The sequence below is a fragment of the Capsicum annuum genome, chromosome 3 (genome assembly GCF_002878395.1).
Source record: "Capsicum annuum cultivar UCD-10X-F1 chromosome 3, UCD10Xv1.1, whole genome shotgun sequence".
Taxonomy (NCBI): domain Eukaryota; kingdom Viridiplantae; phylum Streptophyta; class Magnoliopsida; order Solanales; family Solanaceae; genus Capsicum; species Capsicum annuum.
The window spans coordinates 184,061,549-184,079,310 of record NC_061113.1 but is presented as its reverse complement, the minus strand read 5'-3'; the positions used below and the strand labels follow the sequence as shown (position 1 = coordinate 184,079,310).

The 17,762-nt window shown below is 32.8% G+C and overlaps 1 long non-coding RNA gene across 1 annotated transcript; it reads right to left on the bottom strand.

Annotated features, from left to right (window-relative positions):
- Positions 1-7,699: 7,699 nt before the first annotated feature.
- On the bottom strand, positions 7,700-17,756 carry LOC107863521. The gene is made up of 2 exons (XR_007053132.1): positions 14,957-17,756; positions 7,700-9,215 (listed from the first exon to the last, which is right to left on the bottom strand). It is a non-coding gene; the product is annotated as an uncharacterized LOC107863521 (long non-coding RNA).
- Positions 17,757-17,762: the final 6 nt, after the last annotated feature.

Below are 17,762 nucleotides of genomic sequence, written 5' to 3'. Positions count from 1 at the left end.
TACATTGAAATAATTAAAAACTTTAATTATTTAAAATTATTTAATAATAATAATTTATTTCACTGCTTTTATAATAATTTTAAAAATTGAAGTTTAGCATGTTGGTCCCGTGCCACTAGTCTTATCTTATAAGAGGGAATGGGGTGGGAGCAGGCACCTCTTCGTCAACATGCCTGCTTCTCTTGCTTGTTTCTCCTGTTTACTTCATAAGCTGCTTCTTCCGTAATTTTACTATATCTTTTCAAATTAATTAATTATTATAAATATATTTATGTATTAAAAATTAATAATATTTAATAAAAAGTAAACTAGATATTTATGACATGTCTGCTTCAGCTGCTTCACCAAGTATTTTTGTCTAGTAATTTTGTTTTATCGCTTCTAATTAGACATGTTTGCTTTGTTGTTTCAATTGTGATTTTACTATGTCACTTCTAATTAATTATTATGACCATTTGAAATTTTGCACAAGTATTTTTTACAGTAATTTTGCTATATCACTTCTAATTAGTTGTTGTGAGTCATTAAGACATGTCTGCCTGCTTCACTCGTAACTTTACTATGTCACTCATAATTAATTATTATGGTCATCTAAGCATTTAAAAATTACATAAAAAATATTATAAATTACAACAGTTAACAATTTAAAATATCTAGAAAAAAAATTGTTATATATTTTTAAAAAATGTGTAAAAAAATACTATAAATCACGTTAATTAAAATAAATTTTTGAAAAAATATTTGTTGGGCCCAAGCCTTGCACAGACTATTAGTAACTAGTATCTATATCTATAATCCATAATCTATATCTATAATTTATAATCTATAGCTATAATCTATAATATATTAAAAGTGTGAAAGTCTTTAGAAAAGTGATTTGAACTTTTTACCCTATATTAAAATACTCTGTAATAGACAAAATCGTCATTTACTCTATAATATAAATTTCTATCCAAATAATATAAGCATACAAAGTTGAATTAGAAAAGGAAATAAAAAACGTGGTGAAAAGGAAAAAAAAAAAAACTAAACCTTAAAAAAGAAGGCTAGACTAATTTATTAAGTTAAATAAAAGGAAAGAATAGAAAGTTAAAAGTGAAAAATGACACAAAAAAAAGTATCAAATTTGCAGTTAAAAAGGAGACCAACCATATTATTCTAATATTAATATATAATTTATAGAAGAAAAATAAAATTTTACCATATTTGGATAATTTTTTTAGGAAAAGGTTTCACTTTTCAGGTTTTCATAAATTGAGAATTCTTTCTTTATACAATATTACATCCACAATATATTCCTCAAACAAGATTTTTTTTTGTTATTGTCATTCAAGGTTTTTTTATTAGCTTTCACACGACATCATGTTGTATGACCCATCAATGTGCTTACAATTTGAGTTTAAACGTGTTCTAAGTATACATTAAGAGGTTGGACTTATTAGATGATGTCGTTCGCGTGAATATCGCTATGGTTCTTTATGAAATTCAGGACAAGAGACCATTGTATACCTCTATTCAAATTCACTATACAATCAAATTCATAATGTGGTCCTCATACAAGTTTTTTCTTTGTTATCGTCGCTCAAGATTTCTGTATAAGCTTTCATACGACGCTACGTTGTATAGATCACATCAATATGCTCATAATTTGAGTTTAATCCTTGTAAGGGAATATCAGAGGTTTGACTTATTAAAAGACGTTGTTCGCCTGAACATCGCTATGATTCTTTCTGGAATTCAAAATAAGAGACCATTGTATAGCTCTAACTAAATTCACTTTACATTATTAAGTTATTGTCTGATGTATAGAGGTTCGCATGTAAAATAAAAATAGAAATTCTCTTATCATTTACGCTAATATTGTTCCTCTTTTTTTGTTATTAAATGTATAATTTTATAGATAATATTATTTGTAATCACATATTGATTATTGTGTAATTTTCTTAAATATTTTTTAAAGTACGCAATTCATAAATATTATTTATCGCTATTATAGCCTTTCACATATTTTTTAGATTTGTTTGCACACGATTTAATTTATTTAGTAATCACATATTTAAAATATAATTAAAATTAATTTTGAAAAGAATTTGTAAAGACATAAAACAGGCAAGTTACCAAAATTTTCAAATTGATTCATTAGATTGAAAACTGTTGTCGTTGTAGGGATAATGAAGCAACAACGGATTAGCTTATGTAGTCATAAAAAAAGCTCATTATGAGTTAAACTTATAAAGATAAAAAAAGCTCATAAAGCAACACGTGTCATCATAAATCCTACGAACTCAAAAAACGCTAGAACTTTTCGTAGTATGGTTTGAGATACCATATTTATTTGTTAATTAAATATAAATATAACATTGATTGATGCAAGACACGTGCAAAGCATACTATATCTATAATCTCTCTCTCTCTATATATATATAAATATTCTATAATCTATATCTATATCTATAATCTATAATATATTAAACGTGTGAAGGGTCTTAGAAATGTCACTTGAACCTTTTGTCCTTTGTTAAAAGTTTTTGTTTTAAACAAAATCGTCTTTAAGAATTCTAAATCAACTACATTTGATTTTAAGAAGATTTAAAAAGTGTATAAATCTACATCTACATCTACAATATATTAAATCAATTAACTACTTGAAATTTCTGATGGTAAATATATATGTGCTTATAATAAAATATATGTTTGAACTTTTTACACTTCATTAAAAACCTCCGTAATAGATAAAATCGTCTAATTTTAAATAATCAAAAGTTACACGTGCGAGACACGTATGGCTAAACTAGTATATATATATATGTATGTATGACCCCTCATTAGAGTTTCGCCTTAGAGCTCGATAGGATCTGGTCTAACAGCATGCAGACTGACTATTGCAACTAGCTAACATTTTTGCCACCAGCGAACATTTTCATAGATGTGGATAAGCCTGTTAAACGGGCCGGGTTGACCCGGCCCGATCCGTCCCACTAAGAAAATCCGGCTTGATTTGACCAGCCGGTTAGCCCATGGGCTATAGGGTACCGGATCCCGGACTGGGTTAACTTTTTTTTTGGGTTCGGTTAACCCAGCCTGGATAACTAATTTTTTTTTTTAAATCAGATTTAGTATATATATATATCATTATATTGTAGTATATATCTTGTAGCATGTGTTTTATCTAGAAAAGTATCTATATTAAATGGTAAGTATATATGTGTATATATAGAATATTAACTCTAAAGTAGTGTATATTTAACGTATACATGTGTATATATTTTATAAATTAGTATATATATCATTATATTGTAGTATATATATGGTAGTATATTTTATTTAAAGCAGTACATATATATTGAATGATTCGTATATATGTGTATATATTTTCTATAGACTCTAAAGTAGTATATATTTAACGTATATATGTGTATATGTTTTATAAATTAGTATATAACTATATATATATAGTGTGTATATATTGTAGTATATTTTAATTAAAGTAGCACATATATATTGAATGGTACGTATATATGTGTATATATATCTTCTATAGACTCTAAAGTAGTGTATATTTAATGTATACATGTGTATATTTTTTATAAATTAGTATATATATCATTATATTGTAGTATATATCTTGGAGCATATTTTTTAAAGTAGTACATATATTGAATTATTCGTATATATGTGTATATATAGAATATAAACTCTAAAGTAGTATATATTTAACATATACATGTGTATATGTTTTATAAATTAGTATATAGCTATATATATATATATATAGTGTGTATATATTGTAGTATATATATTGTAGTATATTTTATTTAAGCAGTACATATATATTGAATGATACGTATATTGTAGTATATATCTTGTAGCATATGTTTTATCTAGAAAAGTATCTATATTGAATGGTACGTATATATGTGTATATATAGAATATTAACTCTAAAGTAGTGTATATTTAACGTATACATGTTTATATGTTTTATAAATTAGTATATATATCATTATATTGTAGTATATTTTATTTAAAGTAGTACATATATATTGAATGGTACGTATATATGTGTATATATAGAATATAAACTCTAAAGTAGTATATATTTAACTTATACATGTGTATATATTTTATAAATTAGTATATAGCTATATAAATATATATAATGTGTGTATATATTGTAGTATATTTTATTTAAAGTAGTACATATATATTGAATGGTACATATATGTGTATATATCTTCTATAGACTCTAAAGTAGTGTATATTTAGTATATACATGTTTATATATTTTATAAATTAGTATATATATCATTATATTGTTGTATATATATTGTAGTATATTTTATTTAAAGTAGTACATATATATTGAATGGTACGATATATGTGTCTATATCCTCTATAGACTCTAAAGTAAAGTAGTATATATTTAACGTATACACGTGTATATGTTTTATAAATTAGTATATATATCATTATATTGTAGCATATATCTTGTAGTATATATTTTATCTAGAGTAGTATATATATTGAATGGTACGTATATATGTGTATATATAGAATATAGACTCTAAAGTAGTGTATATTTAACGTATACATGCATATATGTTTTATAAATTAGTATATATATCATCATATTATAGTATATTTTATTTAAAGTAATAAATATATATTGAATGGTACATATATATGTGTATATATCTACCATAGACTCTAAAGTAGTGTATATTTAACGTATACATATGTATATATTTTATAAATTAGTATAATATCATTATATTGTAGTATATTTTATTTAAAGTCGTACATATATATTGAATGGTACGTATATATGTGTATATATATCTTCTATAGACTCTAAAGTAGTGTATATTTAATGTATATATGTGTATATATTTTATAAATTAGTACATATATCATTATATTGTAGCATATATCTTGTAGTATATGTTTTATCTAGAGTAGTATATAAATTGAATGGTACGTATATATATATGTATAATTAGAATATAGACTCTAAAGTAGTGTATATTTAACGTATACATATTTGTGTGTTTTATAAATTAGTATATATATCATTATATTGTAGTATATATATTTTAGTATATTTTAGGAAAAAATACATAAAGTAGCATATTTAATTATTAAATTACAAAAAATAACAACACTTTTATCAAATTACATTTTGTAGCATATGTATTTGTAGGTATTTGTATTTTTGTAGTAGCAGCAGCTTGCAAAAATACAAAATACATATCGATCATAAGGGTAGTAAAATCATATGTATTTGTATTTTTGTAGCAACATTTTGCAAAAATACAAAATATAACTTGCTGTATTATGAATTATGAAACTGTTGCTATGAAACTCATAATTAAGGGGATAAGCATGTTATTTCTGAATTTTGCCCTATTTTTTTTATTTAAAGTAGTACATATATATTGTATGGTACGTATATATGTGTGTATATTTTCTATAGACTCTAAAGTAGTATATATTTAACGTATACATGTGTATATGTTTTATAAATTAGTATATAATTATATATATAGTGTGTGTATATATTGTAGTATATTTTATTAAAAGTAGTACATATATATTGAATGATACGTATATATGTGTATATATATCTTCTATAGAATCTAAAGTAGTGTATATTTAACGTATACATGTGTATATGTTTTATAAATTAGTATATATATCATTATATTGTAGTATATATTTTGGAGCATATTTTTTAAAGTAGTACATATATTGAATTGTACATATATATGTGTATATATAGAATATAAACTCTAAAGTAGTATATATTTAACGTATACATGTGTATATGTTTTATAAATTATATATATAGTGTGTGTATATATTGTAGTATATTTTATTTAAATTAGTACATATATATTGAATGATATGCATAAATGTGTATATATCTTCTATAGACTCTAATGTAGTGTATATTTAATGTATACATATGTATATATTTTATAAATTAGTATATATATCATTATATTGTAGTACATATATTGTAGTATATTTTATTGAAAGTAGTACATACATATTGAATGATATGTAATGTGTATATATCTTCTATACTCTAAAGTAGTATATATTTAACGTATACATGTGTATATATTTTATAAATTAGTATATATATCGTTATATTGTAGTATATATCTTGTAACATATGTTTTATTTAGAGTAGTATATATATAACTAATGTATCGGCATATACGCAATTACATGTGTAATTGTGTTTATGTTTTTAAATTCTAATGTACTACATATAGTGGATATATGTTGTTTAACGTATTTAAAATGTATATAGGTGGGTATATATAGTGTATATTGGAGAAAAAACTTTTAATTTTTTTTTTGTTTTTGACCGGTTGATCGGATTTTGGACCGGTTTTAGATGGGTTGGACCGGGTTAGGTTAAGTGGGCCGATTCAGGGTTGTTTTTTTTAAAAAATACTATTGGGCCCGAAACCAGATCAGCCCATTTAACCAGATCCGAATCCTGACCGGCCCACAAACCGGATAAACTCAACGGGCCGGTTCCGGATTGAGCCAGCCTGGCCCACTTAACAGCCCTAGTCATGTGGAAGAAACGTACTTGCTCTATCCACGAGACAGTATAATTAAGTGACGCTCAGAGTGGAGAACAAAAAGTGGTCATTGGCAATCATACACTTTTCATTTGCATGCTTATTGCGCCCCCTAGATATATCATGCAACTAGTGGTTAAACTGTACAATACATTAAAATGGTAAATATTTATGTACCACCAAGTCTTTACGTCTAACTAATCAATTAACCTTAAGAATCAACATTCGATGAAAATGTGTATCCCTAACCAAGTGTTAAAAAGTATGTATGAATATGTTAATTACACAATAAAAGTGAAGGCTTCTTTGACCTTGTAATGGCACCAGAGTTCAACTTGGGTAAAAATCGTCAAAAGTAGAAGAATTTAAACTTCACCATGGTCGACCTAAGTGAACAGTTGGATAATATACACTACCACTAAGGTACATTAAATACACGGTACACCATCAGAATACCTCTGGTTAAAACAAAAACACCCCTATTATTGACTAGGACTACAAAGTTACATCGAGTTCCCTCTCTCTATCTTTCCTCTTTAGTTAATCCCCCGCCCCCACTTTTGTTTCTCCATGGTTTCGTAAAGCTTCTCACTATTTTGCTTTTAGAAATCAAAGGACACACTGTCTTCATGGAATCCATCTAATATCTGTAATTTCAAGCAAGGTGCATGAATTCCAACCAAACGACCGAAACTTCAAACGAATAATCATCTATGTTTAGAAAATTTAAGCTTGTTCACTTTTTCCTATCCATTGGAAACTGGCCTATGCGCCAAGTCTACTTGATCATCACAAGCTTCATTTCCTCACTTTGGTTACTTTATCTGCTCAAACTTTCAAAGCATATAATCATAAAATGTTGCCACTGCAGGTCACTCAAGAGTTGTTTTGAAAAAAAGTTGTAGGGACATTAGACATACATCCATGGGAGTTTCCATGACCGACCACTTATTTCCTTAACTTAAACTCTATCATACTTAGTTCTACTTGACCAAGTTTCACTGTTATATCAGGATCAGTCTGTGAAGTTGCATAAAGAGGGAGCACGATTTTATCTACAAGTGGAGCCAAATAAAGTATCTGGAGGCAATCCACACAATGATAAAGAGAATTGACATGATGAGTACATCAAAATCTATACAGGATGACCTTAAACGTACATATGCAGTATCCTATGATACTGAACATAACTTTTTTGGGTAATAAACAAACAATAGTAAAGCCTGCGAACAGATTTTGAACATAGAATTTATTCACTTACTATATAGTAATTACGCCTTAACAATTCTGCATGAAGTTCCACTTGATCTCGAAATACAAAGGAAGAAAAACCAAAGAAAAGGTATGATGGCAATGCAACAAAACCACCAGCTAGTAATGCAGCATTTTAGTACCACTTTGTTACTGCTGCAACTGAACAAATGTTCGGAAAGAACTATATCAAAGCAGAAGCACCAGCAAGTTGATACCTCTTTGTATTTAGGTAAGAATGGTTTGTACGTGTCACCTACAAGAGCAAGGGAAAATGTAGAATTAGATTGCATAAGATACTTGTACCAGCATAAAGATTAAACTGAATTTTGATAAAATAAAAATGTTTTAAAAAAAGTGCCTGTCAGTGAAGCGCGATTACTCAATATAAATTACTTTGTATAACTCGATAATGATATTGCAATCAATGCTTTTCTTTTTCTTTTTTAAAAAAAAAAAGAAAACAAAAAAGCCATCACCAATGGTTGAGGTTCATTGGTTTGGGGGTTAGGCTTGAACAATATCATGTCTATAAAGCTATGCAAATGTCTTCCAGAGGAGGTGAAAGGATTTAGCCTATACAGATCCTTTCATTGCAATCAATGTAAAGAGAACATCAGACTCAAACATCACCCCGCCTTAGGAGAATACAACTAAGCTGAAAGTAAATTACAGAGTTAAAGGCTAATCTTCCTAAATATCTTTTAAATGGGTTAAGTCATTAATGATGTACTGTCATTCATGATTAAACTGGATCTGAAAATTTACATCCTTCTGAACTGGAGAAGGGCCTAATAATTGATCTGAATAATTATATCATGGATTCTGGTATTGCTCAATTTTCCCTCGAACCAAAGGATTCACAAACCTGCTCGCAGCTTAAGCAATTCCAAAAAAGGGCAGCCTGATGCACTAAATCTCCCGCTATGTGGGGGGTCCGGGGAAGGGCCGAACCACAAGAGTTTATTGTACGGAGCCTTACCTTGCATTTTTGCAAGAGTCTGTTTCCACGACTTGAAACCGTGACTTCGAGGTCACATGACAGCAACTTTACCAGTTACTCCATGGTAAGAGCTAAAAATAGAAGGAACATGAACCGGAAAATAGATCATCAGTAAAGAGGAATTCCCTATACCGGTAAAATTTGCGTTAGAATTGAAATAAAACAATGAAAATATGCACTAACAAGTTGAATGTTGTCTCACTGTTGACAAAACAAATGCTAATCATGTTTTCACTAAACTTACGCTCTTACCAGCACACAGAGGTACCATGTCAAAGCGAACCTCAAGATAGAGCATCCATAAGTATGAGCCTTGATGGTGGGAGTAGATTGACCTCTAGAGTGACTTTATTCTTTAGTCTCCCTGAAACCTATAATTTCATTAATAAAAAGGTCGTCTCACGACGACAGCAGAAGATCTAGAAAGATAACACAATATCAGAAACTCAAAGAACTCATACAGGGAGAGGCATAAGAGGAAATCTATTTTGCTAGACAAGACTGCTATGCATATAGCATCGAGCCTGTTCAACAGTCCCATGCACATAGAGTTTTAAAGCCTCTACATACATAATAAGTGCTGCTACAATGAAGCAGGTTATTTCCACGGAAAAGTGAATGCAAAAAGTTCTCAATAAGTTATCCCGACACAGAAATATCTTTTCTGAGATTACAGTGATCATTTCAAAAGAAGCAGAATGGTGCATTCAGAGGGCTGTGCAACCAAGGCATATGTGCATGAGGGTGAACCGTTAAAATAATCCATAAAAGGAAAATGAGGGTGAACCGTTAAAATAATCCATAAAAGGAAAATGAGGGTGAACCGTTAAAATAATCCATAAAAATAATCATGCTGTGCAACCAAGGCATATGTGAATTCTCCAATCCTTAAAACTTCTATATTCCACGAGCATTAACAAAAATTTGACACTTTTACACCACCAAACAGTAAGTTTCACAAGCATATACCTGTAAATAGTTCCTGATGAATAATAGTGTGGAGTAAGTGATCCTAAATGCCATATCTTTCGATCAATCAAGGAACTAAAGGTTGCAATAGTATTATCTACACGGTTAAGCTTGATTCTCAAATACAATGCATTATGAAATATTAAACTAGGTTTGGAGAAGCAATTAGAGTCAGTTTTACCACTCACATGTTCCTCTACTTGTGAAAACCATGCTCCATATAGCTACTTGTGAAAACCATGCTCCATGCAGTGTTATCAAAGGCGCACTTAAGCCCTAAAGTGAGGCTCAAAACGTGTTGAGCGCTTCGCCTCGCTCAATGTGTGCTTCAATGTCGTCATCAATTTTCTGAGGCATACTTTTCCTTGTCATGAGCCTCTTCTGAAGAGGCGACACCAAAAATTGATATTTCACTTTTTCGTAATGTTTTTTCAATTTCTTTGTTCATATATGTCTTTCATGCTTATAATTATTAATCTTGGGCTAAACATATATATTCGTATTTTTCTCCCTTTGTGCTTTTTTTCATTAAAGTCCATGCTTTATTCGCATTTTACGCTTAAAGCCCCAATGGACCTTAGAGCTTTTTTGTGCTTTTCGCTTTTGATAGCACTGCCTCCAAGTAGCTACTTCCTCAACATACTGACAGTGCTTCTGTAAGTTAAAAGTGAAAACTTGTACTAGTGAAATACTACTGATAGATGAAATGTGAGAACCAATGACCTACTATGATATACAGAATCTTCAAGAAAACCACTCCATAGAGTAATAAGACCAAATTCATTTTTTCGCACACCAGAGGAGGTGACCTTAATTCTGACCAATATCTGAAACACTAAAAAGGATCAAGATTTTCTTTTTATTATTTGTTAAGATGAAAGAAAGGTACATCAAAACTCGAGAAATAAGCAAATCCTAAAAAGGGGCAAAAGGGAAGCTCGGTGTACTAAAGCTCCCGCTATCCGTAGGGTCCGGAGAAATAAGCAAATCCTAACAGTTAAAAAGATATCATGAGGATACTTATAGCATTTTCCAAAATCAGCGCAATTGCACCAGCCTAACTTGTAAAACCGACATTTATCACTAGGTAACTGACATATATCACTACATAAATACTTGAGAACACAAGAAAGAAATCTCATCAAAGAAAGAAAGGGAGTACAAGCAAGAGGTTCCAGCACCAAGAAAGGATCTAACTTTTGTGGTAGCAAGGGTGACAAAATCACAAAAAACTTTAGTTCGTCTAGGTTCCTAATGACCATATTCTATAATACTGCAGAACGAAATCCATAAAATCTCAGTGGCAGTGTCAAGATACGTACTTGATTTAGAAAACCCAGCCATTTTAAACTAAATAAAGAACATTCTGAGAGCTATTCAAAAGGCATAAAGTGAATAACATCATTTATGAATAACATGACTAGGAGACCCAAATAATTATTGTTAGAATATGAGTAGGAATAGGAATAGCATATAGAATTCTACGTGGAAAAGGATTGTAATGTAGTGAGCTATTTGAAAAAAGGATTGAAATGTAGTGTCTATAAATATAGTCTCAATATAATAATGTAGACACAACAATTCAATAATATTTTTCTCCTATATTTCTCACATGGGATCTACTCTTAGTCCCTTTTTGTTTGCGTTAGTAATGGAGGTGTTGACGCGGCGTATCCAAGGGGAGGTGCCGTGGTGTATGCTTTTTGCAGACGATGTAGTCCTGATAGATGACACTCGAGGGGGTGTGAATGACAAATTAGAGTTGTGGAGGCAAACTCTGGAGTCTAAAGGGTTCAGGGTGAGCAGAACCAAGACAGAGTATGTGGAATGTAAGTTTAATGACGTGAGGCGGGAGAATGAGGTAGTAGTGAGACTAGAAGCACAGGAGGTAGGGAAGAGGGATAAGTTCAAGTATCTCGGGTCCGTGATCCAGAGTAACGGTGAGATTGACGAGGATGTCTCGCACCGTATTGGGGCGGGATGGATGAAGTGGAAACTCGCATCGGGGGTGCTGTGTGATAAGAAGGTGCCGCCCAAGCTTAAAGGCAAATTCTATAGGGTGGTAGTCCGTCCGGCCTTGCTGTATGGAGCGGAGTGTTGGCCAGTTAAGAACTCCCACATCCAAAGAATGAAGGTGGCAGAAATGCGGATGTTGCGCTGGATGTGTGGACTGACCCGAGGGGATAGAGTTCGGAATGAGACTATCCGGGAGAAGGTTGGTGTGACTTCAGTGGAGTGTAAGATGCGGGAAGCACGATTGAGATGGTTCGGACACGTCAAAAGGAGGGGCATGGATGCCCCGGTCCGTAGGTGTGAGAGGCTAGCGTTGGATGGTTTTAGACGGGGTAGGGGTAGACCGAAGAAGTACTGGGGTGAGGTGATTAGGCGGGACATGGAACGGTTACAGCTCACCGAGGACATGACCCTAGATAGGAAGGTCTGGAAGATGCGAATTACGGCAGAGGATTAGGGCCAGTTCGGGTCGCTAGTGTAGGGAATTAATTGGTGGGGGTGTATTCCTGTTATGATTCCGTATTCAGTGTTCCGTGTCCCGTGTTCCATGTTTATTACGAATATGTGTGCTTGCCTCTGCTTTATATTCCTGCATTCCTGCTTTACTCTGTTCTATATTCTTTATGGGTGCCGTATCTATGTTACGTCATCTGCTTCTGTGCTGTACTATGTGTTTGTATGATGTCTCGTGACTTGAGCCGGGGGTCTTTCGGAAACAGCCTTTCTACCTCATCAGAGGTAGAGGTATGGACTGCGTACATCTTACCCCCCCCAGACCCCACTAAGTGGGAATACACTGGGTTTGTTGTTGTTGTTGTATTTCTCACATGGGATCAGAGCCTCTACGATCTTAATACAGAATCAAAGAGCTTCTGTTGCCGGTGGGCGGCAATAACCCATATATGCCGCCTGTCTGGCCTATGATTATGTCAGCAAAAGTTGGTCGCTATGCTTTTCAGTGACTACTTTCACATATCTAATTTGCGTAGCACCGTACATTTTTTTCGGTGACTACTTTTTTATATCTATTTTTGTAGCATCATGCATCTTTTCGGTGACTACTTTCTCATATTTGATTTGTGTAGCACCGTACATCTCTCCGAACTACTCATATTTAATTTGTGTAATACCGTGCATCTTTCCAAACTACTTTCACATATCTGAGTTGGATAGCACCTTCTGTCTTTTTGGTGACTCCTCAAATCTGATTTGCATAGTTCTGTGTGTCTTTTCGGTGGCTCCTTAAATCTGATTTGCGTAGGGCCGTGCAATCATTCGACCCTGCCTATATAATTTCTATTTTTCAGTAGGGTCGTGCCATCACTCCGACCCTTCCCATATAATTTCTCTTTTCCAACAATGTCGTGCCATTATTCCGATTGTAGACATATAACTTCTCTTTTTCAGTCGGGTCGTGCAATCATTCAGACCCTATCCATATAATTCTCTTTTTCAGTAGGGTCGCGTCATCATTTCGACCCTACCCATATAATTTATGGTGACCACTTTTCAGCCATCAAATCTAATAATCTGCGTGAGCATGTTCCGACCAGTTCTTCGGTGATAATCTTGTTCAAGATCCATATTTTGTACCAGTTTCCGACAATTTTCCAGCGACAAATCGACTTTTCGGCGATGTTTACTACTTTTCGAATCACTTTTTTAGTTTGTTCCTTTTCAACTGAGGTCTCTTAGACGTCCAAAGCAGTCCTTATCAGTTTTCTTGCAGATATCTTCACCAAGTCCCTCACTGATCCTCGTATTAATTACATCCATGACAAACTTGGTACATCTGCCTTGTATGCACCAGCTTGAGGGGGAGTGCTAGAATATGAGTAGGAATAGAAATAATATATAGAATCCTACTTGATAAAGAATTGTAATGTAGTGATCTATTTGAAAAAGGATTGGAATGTAGGGTGTGTTTGGTATGATGGAAAATGTTTTCTTGAAAAATGTTTTCCTAAAAAATAAGTTGATTTTCTACTTATTTTCTCATGTTTAGTTGGTGAGTGAAAAATACTTTCCAAAAAATATTTATGGTGTTTGGTTGGTGAGTAGAAAATATTTTGTAGAAAATATAGTGTTTGATTGATGGGTGAAAAGATATTCTTTAGAAAATATTACTAACTGTTAAATAGTATATTAGTGCCTCTAGCAACTCAACAATTTGTAAGAACTAATTTAAGCATAACAAATAATATCAATATCGAATACTAAAATATTACAATCATTAAATTTTAAGCAACTATTAATTAGCAAATATAGGACACTTTTCAACATTTTGTCAGGACAATCTGAAGATACTACAATCAATAGAAATATAACGGAATGACAAGCTTATTCAACCTCGTGAAGGTAGTTACATCGATGGCAAAATGAAATATGCAATTAGTAAAAGTAACATAGGTAAGTCTTCCTCTATGCATATGAAAATAACAATACATTCAAATAACATTGGAAATGGAAAAAATTCGGGCTTCACTAGTTATTGTTTCAAGCAGTGAAAAATTGAAGCAAAACACAGTGAAAAATATTTTCGAGTAATGTAAATTTTTTAGAAATGTGAATTTTTTGAGTCATGTGAATATGAGTGTTGTTGGGGTGGGGAAGAGGGGTGGGGGTAAGGGCATAAGTCACATTTGTCATTTACCGAAAAATGACTTCCCTTGGTCCATGAGGGAAGTCATTTCCCCTCAAATAGAGAAAAATGTTATCTTGGAAAATGTTTTCCCAATATTTTACTACAACCAAACAAGGAAAAATAGGAAAACATTTTCCATCGTACCAAACACACCCATAGTGTCTATAAATAGAGTCTCAATATAATAATGTAGACACAACAATTCAATAATATTTTTCTCCTATATTTCTCACAATTATAAACTAAAATCCCCTAAGGCAGATGCAGCAGCATCTGCTGCAAGAACGTCTAGGTAGTTTCTTGATCGAGGGGAGTTAGGTTATCAGAAGATTGTTTCTTTAAACAAACAGGAACATGCAGAACTTATAATTGACATCTCCTAGTTGTCTTTCAGAGGACAAAGAATTTGCCTTATCATTGATCTACAAATCCATAGCTGAAGAACACAAGCACAAAAGGGGTCTTTTATTCCTATTTACCTTATTCCCAAATAAGATGTCTTGTTATGAAAGTGACCAAAATCCATTTACATTTGATGACTTGCTAGGTAAAGCATAGCTCAGGCACACCACGCTTTTAAATCTTCGTCCATAGGCACGCCCCTACTACAAAGTGAGCTCATCCAACAAAAAATTTACACATCATGACTAGAAGTCTCCGCGTACCAAACAAGAAAACTGTGCTTGAAATGGATTTGCAACATAGAGATATTTGCTAGCGATCCTATCTCCGCAAAAAATGTACAACAAATTAACTCGTCAATAGTAAAACTTAGCCGATTAGCCTAGACATGCACAACAAATACTGCTGGTCAAACAAACTTAGCTGGAGTTGATCTAAAACCATGGATTTCACTTTTCAAACATTTTTCAGAAAGCTCAAGAGAATTCCCTTGTGTGAGTAACTATTCTCCGAATATAAAAGAACAAGATTAAGTCTTTTATCAAGAAGTTTCCAATGTGGGGCAGGGGTGGTGGAAAGAGTTAAAACATAAAAGTCTAACACATCAAAATAGCTGCCAAAGATAGGGAACTTCAGCATTCATAGTCTGTTTCCCATCTAGAAAATCGCTCCCATTCAAGATCATATTTTATCTACATTATTATCATTTACACTAGTTTTGATGTAGCTTTGAGGTCACAATGATCTTTAAGCTTCAACGCTCATAAGATACTTCATCTTTTACAGTGATAAGTATGTTATCTAAGCTCTTCAAACTTTTGCAGATTATAGGTGCTCTGAACTGTAAATCTAAAGCATTATGTGCCAGGGGAAAATAAGAAATAAATTGGCTTCAGTTCATATGGTAGGCCCTAGGCTGTTCAGAGGAACCGAAGGAAATCCACAGACAGGGGCTGCCTAATCTGCCTAATATTACTAGCAGATATGGTGTAGAAACTGAAGTTGTTTAGCCTAAGCCTGAAAATCAATGTCCTCAAGGATGTCGCTCCACATTCCCTAGGATTCAACAGGCTTGTCTTGGCATCATGACTCAGCAAAAATCAAATAACATGAATCTAGCAAGTAAAGGAAGCGAACAGAATTGTTTTTGGTGTTTTTAGTACCAAACGTCAAAGCAACAACCATCAACCTCATCTACAGCTTGCACACCCTAGTAACTCCTTCGCCTATGTCGCACAGTTTTCATCTCTTGCCCCATGGATTCTTGAGTGTGGTACTCTGATCATATTTCTGGAAACAAAAACCTTTTTTCTACCCTTAATTCTCCTTCTCCTTCTCTATTGTTACCTTAGCTAATGGATCAATGATTGTTGTCAAAGGAATAGGTGTACCTCACCCTCTACTTCATTACCTTTAACTTAAATTCTTTTTGTACCTAAATGTCCATATAATCTAATTATCAGTAGTAAATTAACCAAAAACTTCAACTGTTCTGTAACCACTTTGCTAGTTCTGTTTTTGTGTAGGACCGGAGTATGGGATAGATTATTGAAAGGACATGAGACACATGGATTATACCAGTTATCCGCTCCAAAACCACATGTCGCTTTCACTTCCTCTGATTTGCTTCAAAGTCAGATGGGACATCCAAGCTTCTTAAAACTGCAGAAGATGGTCCCAAGTCTATCTTAGTTTATAGTAGTTAGAAAGTGAGTCGTTTTTCAACTCGGGAAACACAATCGTAGTTCTTTCCCAATAAGTGCCAAACTGTCAATAATAGGGCTTCCTCTATGATTGGAGTTGTTCTATTGGATATATGGGGTCCAAGTCAGTTCTTCATTAGGCTTCCATTATTTTGTTACATTAATTGATGACTATTCTCAGAGCACATGGTTATTTTTAATGAGAAATATATCTGAATTTTTCTCTATTTTCAGAATTTTTGTACTAAAAGTCGCAATCAATTTGGTGCCCATAAAGAATCAATCGGTGCTAACCGAGAAGATATTTCTCTTTTTTCTCTTTCTGTCTGTGTCATCACAAGGTATATCGCACTTGTCTTCTTGTGTACACACTCCTTAACAAAATGGAGTTGCCGACAAAAAGAATCAACATCTCATTGGAACAACTTGGACATTACTCATCCACAATCATGTTCCTTTACACTTTTGGGGTGATGCCACTATTACCACTTGATATTAAATCAATCATATGCCGTCTACCTTTTTGCAGTACAAGAGTCCACACACGATCCTCAACCCAAACTAGACTCTGTTCAATTCTTTTTTTTTTTTTTTGAGGAAGTAACATGGCTTTGTGTTCAATTCCTCCACATGTGTTTGATTGTATTTGTTTTGTTCACAATCTTAAACCTAGAATAGAAAAACTTCAGTGAAAGGCTATCAAATGTGCCTTCTTAGTTCTTAGATCTGCTGCACCTGCTGGATATGGTACTACCCATGGTGGTAGTCAAGTTGGGTCTCATCAAACTAGGGCACAGAGAGATCCTCAACCTGAAGTTGAGAATGCGGGTCAGCCCTGATTAGTTGTTCCACAGCAAGTGCAAGAACAAGTTGTTCGGGATGCTCCATCAACAATGCTGGACGTCATATCTGTTGTTGCTTTGCCTGCAAATGGAATGACCAGATTGTTGGATGTGTTAAAGAGGCTTTGGTGCCTAGCCATGGTGGACTTCCAGTTCCTCAAGCTACTTCACAAATGCAAACACAAGTTCAGTTGAATGCTGCAGCTACACAGACACATCAGTCGGTTGTTCATTCAGTTGCAACTATAGGGCAATCCAAAGATCTTAAGCCACCTGATTTCGATGTGACACTTAACCTCATACACTGGAACTGCCGTAGCGCCTTGAAGCAGGTTATT